At 40.4% G+C, this 7,978-nt stretch overlaps 1 non-coding gene across 1 annotated transcript; it reads left to right on the forward strand.

Annotated features, from left to right (window-relative positions):
• The first annotated feature begins 7,651 nt into the window (after window positions 1-7,651).
• Window positions 7,652-7,759, forward strand: LOC148565350 (small nucleolar RNA R71). The gene has a single exon (XR_015884931.1). It is a non-coding gene; the product is annotated as a small nucleolar RNA R71 (small nucleolar RNA).
• The last annotated feature ends 219 nt before the right edge of the window (window positions 7,760-7,978 follow it).

A 7,978-nucleotide genomic window follows, 5' to 3' on the forward strand; every position in this document is an offset into this window, starting at 1 on the left:
ACGCACGCGTGGATCGCAAAAGCAATCGACGCGCGCACGCATGGCGCGCATGCGTGGGAAGCTTCACGTGACCTCATTAAAGGAAATCGTGCCCGGCGATTTCTGAGGCTCATCAGGCCCAATTTCAAGCTGTTTCTGCATGGAAAAGACCCAAGGATGCTAGGGGGAAAAGGGGGATCAATCATTTTACACTAAAATATAATTTTAGTTTTTTGGGGTTTTTCTTTGGTTACTCTAGAGAGAGAAACCCTTGTCCCTCTCTAGATCTAGTTTTAATTTGATCTTCCCTTGTTGGATTGTGAATTGAATCTTGTTAATTACTAGTTTTAATTGTTCAATTTGAATTCCTTGTTACAATTTTGCTTAGATCTAGTGATAGTTTTATGAATCCTTGTTAATTATCATTTTATACCCATTTCATGAATGTTGTGAATCTTGACTTGTTGATGTTACATTGATGATTTCTATGTTTAGCTTTGTTGTTTGGATGAATGTATGTTGATAATTGTTAGTGGGTACTTGTAGATTTCAATTTAATTGCTATTTGAACATGTCTTTTGTTAATGCTTACCATGTGTTTGATGAATTGTTTACTTTGATTATGGAGTAGTCTTCTTTACTCTTGGCCTAGGTCAAGGGAATTGGGTAAACTTGAGTCATTGGGTCTAATGGATTTGATGATTTGGGAGCCCTTGGTGGTCAATTTGATACTCATTGACGCCAACCCACTACTAATCTAATTAGTAGGTAGGTTGGGACTTATGGGTTGATGTGATCAAAGCCATTTGATGTACTTCAACTCTAGGAGTAGATATTACGTACTTAAGACTTTTGGAAGTAGACTTAATGAGCTTGGTTCCTCATAATTGTCAAGATATGGTTGTTAGACAAGGATGGTGACCCCAGTTCCCATGCCTAGCCAAGAGTTGCTTTTATTATTCATATTTGAAAACCAAATTTCTCAACTAGTTGCCTTAGTTATAGTTACTTGTTTGGTTTATAATAGAATTAATTGGAATGTTACTTGTTCGTTGGAATTGCTCATGTTTCGCTTAGTTAATTGAATTAATTTGTTGCAATTTAAGATTACTTGCTTGTTAAGATTCCCATTTATTTTAATGCTCATAACTCACAACCCCAGATTTTTAACCGATGTTGAAGCACATGTTTGCCCATTCATTGTGAGACGACCCGAGGTTTGAGTACTTCGGTTATTTCTATTGGGGTTGAACTTGTGACAACCAAATTCCTCTTCTAAATTTGACACCCGAGGATTGTTGTTGGTAGAGCTATACTTGCAACGCGATCTTATTGAAGAAAATCTTTACCAATACACCCTTGGGGAAAATCTCGGTCAATTTTTTGGCGCCGTTACCGGGGAATGGTTGCACCGTATGCCTTGATATTGGTTATGTGAATATGTGAATATTGTAGATATTTTACTTCTTTCAATACTTAGCTATAGTTTAGATTTCTTTTGCATTTGTGCTATGACTTTCAAGTTTGATGACTCGGTCTCAACCGAATTCTAGCTTAGCCAATTTTGATCCTGAGATTGAAAGAACTTTGTTATACACTCGGCAAGCTAGACGGTGGTTGGACTATACGCCTAGTACTTCGGCCTCTCTTGAGGAAAATACCTAATCACTAGACGTCACCGAGAGTGACTTGGAGTCCGCTACTTCCTATTCTTCTGTTGGCACTACTAATACATCTTTGCACAATACAGGTGAGCCACACATGGCGGAGCCACGCCGGATCACTTTGCATGAGCAAGGAGCTCCGGATATCATACTTCAACCGTTGCAAGCAAGGTATCCTAACCTTGATCCAAACTTTGAGTTGAAGAGTAGCATGATAAATCTACTTTCTAAGTATCATGGGTTGCCGGGTCAAGACCCCATCCGACATTTGAAGGATTTTCAAGTTGCTTGTTCTACGGCTCGAAGGCATGGAGCCGATGAGGTAGCTGGTGCGCAGAAATTGTGATTACACTTTGATTATGTAAAATTCATCGCTCTTTCTTTCCCTGGTAATGGCGCCAAAAACATGATGCCAATTCCATGGTTCACAACTTCGCACAACTAACCAGCAAGTGCACTGGGTCGTCCAAGTAATACCTTACGTGAGTAAGGGTCGAATCCCACGGAGGTTGTTGGTATGAAGCAAGCTATGGTCACCTTGTAAATCTCAGTCAGGCGGATATAAAATAGTAATGGGGTTTTCAAAAATAATTAATAAAATAGTGATAGAAATACTTATGTAAATCATTGGTGAGAATTTCAGATAAGCGAATAGAGATGCTTTCGTTCCTCTTAACCTCTGCTTTCCTGCTATCTTCACCCAATCAGTCTTACTCCTTTCCATGGCTGGCTTTATGTAATGCATCACCATTGTCAATGGCTACTTTCGATCTTCTCTCAGGAAAATGATCCAAATGCCCTGTCACGGCACGGCTAATCGTCTGGAGGCATCACCCTTGTCAATGGTTACATCCTATCCTCTCAGTGAATATGGTCAACGCACCCTGTCACGACACAGCTATTCATCTGTCGGTTCTCGATCATGCTGGAATAGGATTTACTATCCTTTTGCGTCTGTCACTACGCCCAGCAATCGCGAATTTGAAGCTCGTCACAGTCATTCAATCATTGAATCCTACTTGGAATACCACAGACAAGGTTTAGACTTTCCGGATTCTCTTGAATGCCACCATCATTCTAGCTTACACCACGAAGATTCTGATTAAGAGATCTATGAGATACTCATTCAATCTAATATAGAACGGAAGTGGTTGTCAGGCACGCATTCATAGGGAATGATGATGATTGTCACGTTCATCACATTCAGGTTGAAGTGCAAATGAATATCTTAGAAGCGAAATAAGATGAATTGAATAGAAAACAGTAGTACTTTGCATTAATCTTTGAGGAACAGCAGAGCTCCACACCTTAATCTATGGAGTGTAGAAACTCTACCGTTGAAAATACATAAGTGATAATGGAGTTCATTGGTCTCGGCCCCAGAGGGGAACCGGAGTAACCAAGACTGTAAATACAATGATAAAAAGTTCTATTTATAATAAACTAGTCACTAGGGTTTACAGAAGTAATTGATGCATAAATCCACTTTCGGGACCCACTTGGTGTGTGCTTGGGCTGAGCTTGAGTGTTGCACGTGTAGAGGTCATTCTTGGAGTTGAACGCCAGCTTTTGTGCCAGTTTGGGCGTTGAACTCCACTTTGCAGCTTGTTTCTGGCGCTGAACGCCAGAATTGGAAAGAGAGCTAGCGTTGAACGCCAGTTTGCGTCATCTAAACTTGGGCTAAGTATGGACTATTATATATTGCTGGAAAGCCCTGGATGTCTACTTTCCAATGCAATTGGAAGCGCGCCATTTTGAGTTCTGTAGCTCCAGAAATCCATTTTGAGTGCAGGGAGGTCAGAATCCAACAGCATCAGCAGTCCTTCTTCAACCTCTGAATCTTATTTTTGCTCAAGTCCCTCAATTTCAGCCAGAAAATACCTGAAATCACAGAAAAACACACAAACTCATAGTAAAGTCCAGAAATTTGAATTTAACATAAAAACTAATGAAAACATCCCTAAAAGTAACTAGATCCTACTAAAAATATACTAAAAACAATGCCAAAAAGCATATAAATTATCCGCTCATCACAACACCAAACTTAAATTGTTGCGTGTCCCCAAGCAACTGAAAATCAAATAGGATAAAAAGAAGAGAACATACTATAAACTCCAAATTATCAATGAAACATAGCTCCAATCAGATGAGCGGGACTTATAGCTTTTTGCCTCTTGAATAGTTTTGGCATCTCACTCTATCCATTGAGGTTCAGAATGATTGACATCTATAGGAACTCAGAGTTCAGATAGTGTTATTGATTCTCCTAGTTCAGTATGATGATTCTTGAACACAGCTATTTTATGAGTCTTGGCCGTGGCCCTAAGCACTTTGTTTTCCAGTATTACCACCGGATACATAAATGCCACAGACACATAATTGGGTGAACCTTTTCAGATTGTGACTCAGCTTTACTAAAGTCCCCAATTAGAGGTGTCCAGGGTTCTTAAGCACACTCTTCTTTTGCTTTGGACCTTGACTTTAACCGCTCAGTCTCAAGTTTTCACTTGACACCTTCACGCCACAAGCACATGGTTAGGGACAGCTTGGTTTAGCCGCTTAGACCAGGATTTTATTCCTTTAGGCCCTCCTATCCACTGATGCTCAAAGCCTTGGGATCCTCTTAATTCACCCTTGCCTTTTGGTTTTAAGGGCTATTGGCTTTTTTCTCTTGCCTCTTGGTTTTAAGAGCTTTTGGCTTTTTCTGCTTGCTTTTTCTTTCTAATTTTTTTTCGCCTATTTTTTTTTTCTGCAAGCTCTGTTCTTTGCTGCTTTTTCTTGCTTCAAGAATCATTTTTATGATTTTTCAGATTATCAAATAACATGTCTCCTTGTCATCATTCTTTCAAGAGCCAAGATATTTAACATTCTTAAACAACAACTTCAAAAGACATATGCACTGTTTAAGCATTCATTCAGAAAACAAGAAGCATTGTCACCACATCAATATAATTAAACTAAGTTCAAGGATAAATTCAAAACTCATGTACTTCTTGTTCTTTTGAATTAAAACATTTTTCATTTAAGAGAGGTGATGGATTCATAGGACATTCATAACTTTAAGACAAAGTTACTAACTACTAATGATCATGTAATGAAGACACAAACATAGATAAGCACATAACATAGAAAACGAAAAATAGAAGAAATAAGAACAAGGAATGAATCCACCTTAGTGATGGTGGCGTTTCCTTCTTGGGAACCAATGATGTCCTTGAGCTCTTCTATGTCTCTTCCTTGTCTTTGTTGCTCCTCCCTCATTGCTTTTTGATCTTCTCTTATTTCATGAAGGATGATGGATTGCTCTTGATGTTCCACCCTTAGTTGTCCCATATTGGAACTTAATTCTCCTATGGAGGTGTTGATTTGCTCCCAAAAATTCTGTGGAGGCAAGTGCATCCCTTGATGTATCTCAGGGATTTCTTGATGATGAGCTTCATCATGTGCCTGTTGAGATTCATGAATGTGCTCTCTTGTTTGCTCCATCCTTTTCTTAATGATGGGCTTGTGAGATGAATCTTTCCATCTCCCATGGCTCAGAGGTGGAAGCATTTGTCTTCCCTTTCCTCTTTCTTGAGGTTTCTCTGGCCTTAGGTGCCATTAATGGTAATAGAAAAATAGAAAGCTTATGCTTTTACCACACCAAACTTAGAATATTGCTCGCCCTCGAGCAAGAGAAGAAAGAATAGATGAAGAAGAAGAAGATATGGAGGAGATAGAGGGATGTGTGTATGGATGTGAGTGGTGAATGGAAAACAGAAGGGATGACCATGAATGGAGAGAGAGGGTGAGGTGGGTGGGGATCCTGTGAGATTCACAGATCCTGAGATGATCCTGTGGGGTCCACAGATCTTGAGATGATCCTGTGGGGTCCACAGATCCTGAGTTGTTCAAGGAATTACAACCTTGCACCAAATTAGGCATGTAAAATGCCCTTACACACAACTCTGGGCGTTCAGCGCCAGGTTGGTGCCCATTTTGGGCGTTCAACGCCCATTTGTTGCCCATTTCTGGCGTTGAACGCCAGAACCATGCTTGTTCTGGGCGTTCAGCGCCAGGATACTGCCCATTTTGGGCGTTCAGTGCCAGAACCATGCTCTGTTCTGGCGTTGAACGCCAGGCAGATGCTTCCTCCAGGGTGTGATTTTTCTTCTGCTGTTTTTGATTCCGTTTTCAATTTTTATATTTATTTTGTGACTCCACATGATCATGAACCTATAAAGACATATAACTAAGAAAAATATAGTTAGATAAAAATTGGGTTGCCTCCCAACAAGCGCTTCTTTAATGTCAATAGCTTGACAGTGGGCTCTCATGGAGCCTTACAGATGTTCAGAGTATTGTTGAGGCTCTCCAACACCAAACTTAGAGTTTGGATATGGGAGTTCAACACCAAACTTAGAGTTTGGTTGTGGCCTCCCAACACCAAACTTAGAGTTTGACTGTGGGGGCTTTGTCTGACTCTGCTTTGAGAGAAGCTTTTTCTGCTTCCTCTCCATGGATGCAGAGAGAGATATTTGAGTTGTAAACACAAGGTTGTCCTTATTTAATTGAAGGATCAATTCTCCTCTGTCCACATCAATCACAGCTCTTGCTGTGGCTAGGAAAGGTCTTCCTAGGATGATGGATTCATCCTCTTCCTTTCCAGTATCTAAGACTATGAAATCAGCAGGGATGTAAAGGCCTTCAACCTTTACTAACACGTCCTCTACTTGTCCATAAGCCTGTTTTCTTGAATTATCTGCCATCTCTAATGAGATTTTAGCAGCTTGTACCCCATAGATTCCCAGTTTCTCTATTATAGAGAGGGGCATGAGGTTTATTCCTGAACCAAGGTCACACAGAGCCTTAAAGATCATGGTGCCTATGGTACAAGGTATTATGAACTTTCCAAGATCCTGTCTCTTCTGAGGCAATGTCAGTTGATCCAGATCACTTAGTTTATTGATGAACAAAGGAGGTTCATCTTCCCAAGTATCAATGCCAAATAATTTGGCATTCAGCTTCATGATTGCACCAAGGAACTTGGCAGCTTGCTCTTCAGTAACATCCTCATTTTCTTCGGAAGAGGAATACTCATCAGAGCTCATGAATGGCATAAGGAGGTTTAATGGAATCTCTATGGTCTCTAGATGAGCCTCAGAGTCCTTTGGTTCCTCAGAGGGAAGCTCCTTATTGATCACTGGATGTCCTAGGAGGTCTTCCTCCTTGGGATTCACGTCCTCTCATTCCCTTATAGGTTTGGCCATGGTGCTTATGTCAATGGCCTTGCACTCTCCTTTTGGATTCTCTTCTGTATTGCTTGGGAGAGTACTAGGAAAGATTTCAGTGATCCTTTTACTCAGCTGGCCCACTTGTGCTTCCAAATTTCTAATGGAAGACCTTGTTTCATTCATGAAACTCACAGTGGCCTTATATAGATCAGAGACTAAGTTTGCTAAATTAGAAGTATTTTGTTCAGAGTTCTCTGTCTGTTGCTGAGTGGATGATGGAAAAGGTTTATTATTGTTAAACCTGTTTTTTCCACCATTATTAAAGCCTTGTTGAGGCCTTTGATCCTTCCATGAGAGATTTGGATGATTTTTCCATGATGGGTTATAGGTGTTTCCATAAGGTTCACCTAAGTAATTCACCTCTGCTATTGTAGGGTTTTCAGGATCATAAGCTTCTTCTTCAGGAGAAGCCTCTTGAGTACTGTTGGATGCAGCTTGCATTCGATTCAGACTCTGAGAAATCATATTAACTTGCTGAGTCAATATTTTATTCTGAGCCAATACGGTATTCAGAGTATCAACTTCAAGAACTCCCTTCTTCATAGGCGTCCCATTACTCACAGGATTCCTCTCAGAAGTGTACATGAACTGGTTATTAGCAACCATGTCAATGAGTTCTTGAGCTTCTGCAGGCGTTTTCTTTAGGTGAATGGATCCACCTGCAGAAGTATCCAATGACATCTTTGATAGCTCAGATAAACCATCATAGAATATATCCAGGATGGTCCATTCTGAAAGCATGTCAGAAGGACACTTTTTGGTCAGCTGCTTGTATCTTTCCCAAGCTTCATAGAGGGATTCACCTTCTTTCTGTCTGAAGGTTTGAACATCCACTCTAAGCTTGCTCAGCTTTTGAGGAGGAAAGAACTTGGCTAAGAAAGCCGTGACCAGCTTATCCCAAGAGTTCAGGCTATCTCTGGGTTGAGAGTCCAACCACACTCTAGCTCTGTCTCTTACAGCAAAAGGGAAAAGCATGAGCCTGTAGACTTCAGGATCTACTCCATTAGTCTTAACAGTATCACATATCTGCAAGAATTCAGTTAAGAACTGAAAAGGATCTTC

The sequence above is a fragment of the Arachis ipaensis genome, chromosome B5, assembly GCF_059453495.1.
Source record: "Arachis ipaensis isolate K30076 ecotype BB chromosome B5, ASM5945349v1, whole genome shotgun sequence".
Lineage (NCBI taxonomy): Eukaryota > Viridiplantae > Streptophyta > Magnoliopsida > Fabales > Fabaceae > Arachis > Arachis ipaensis.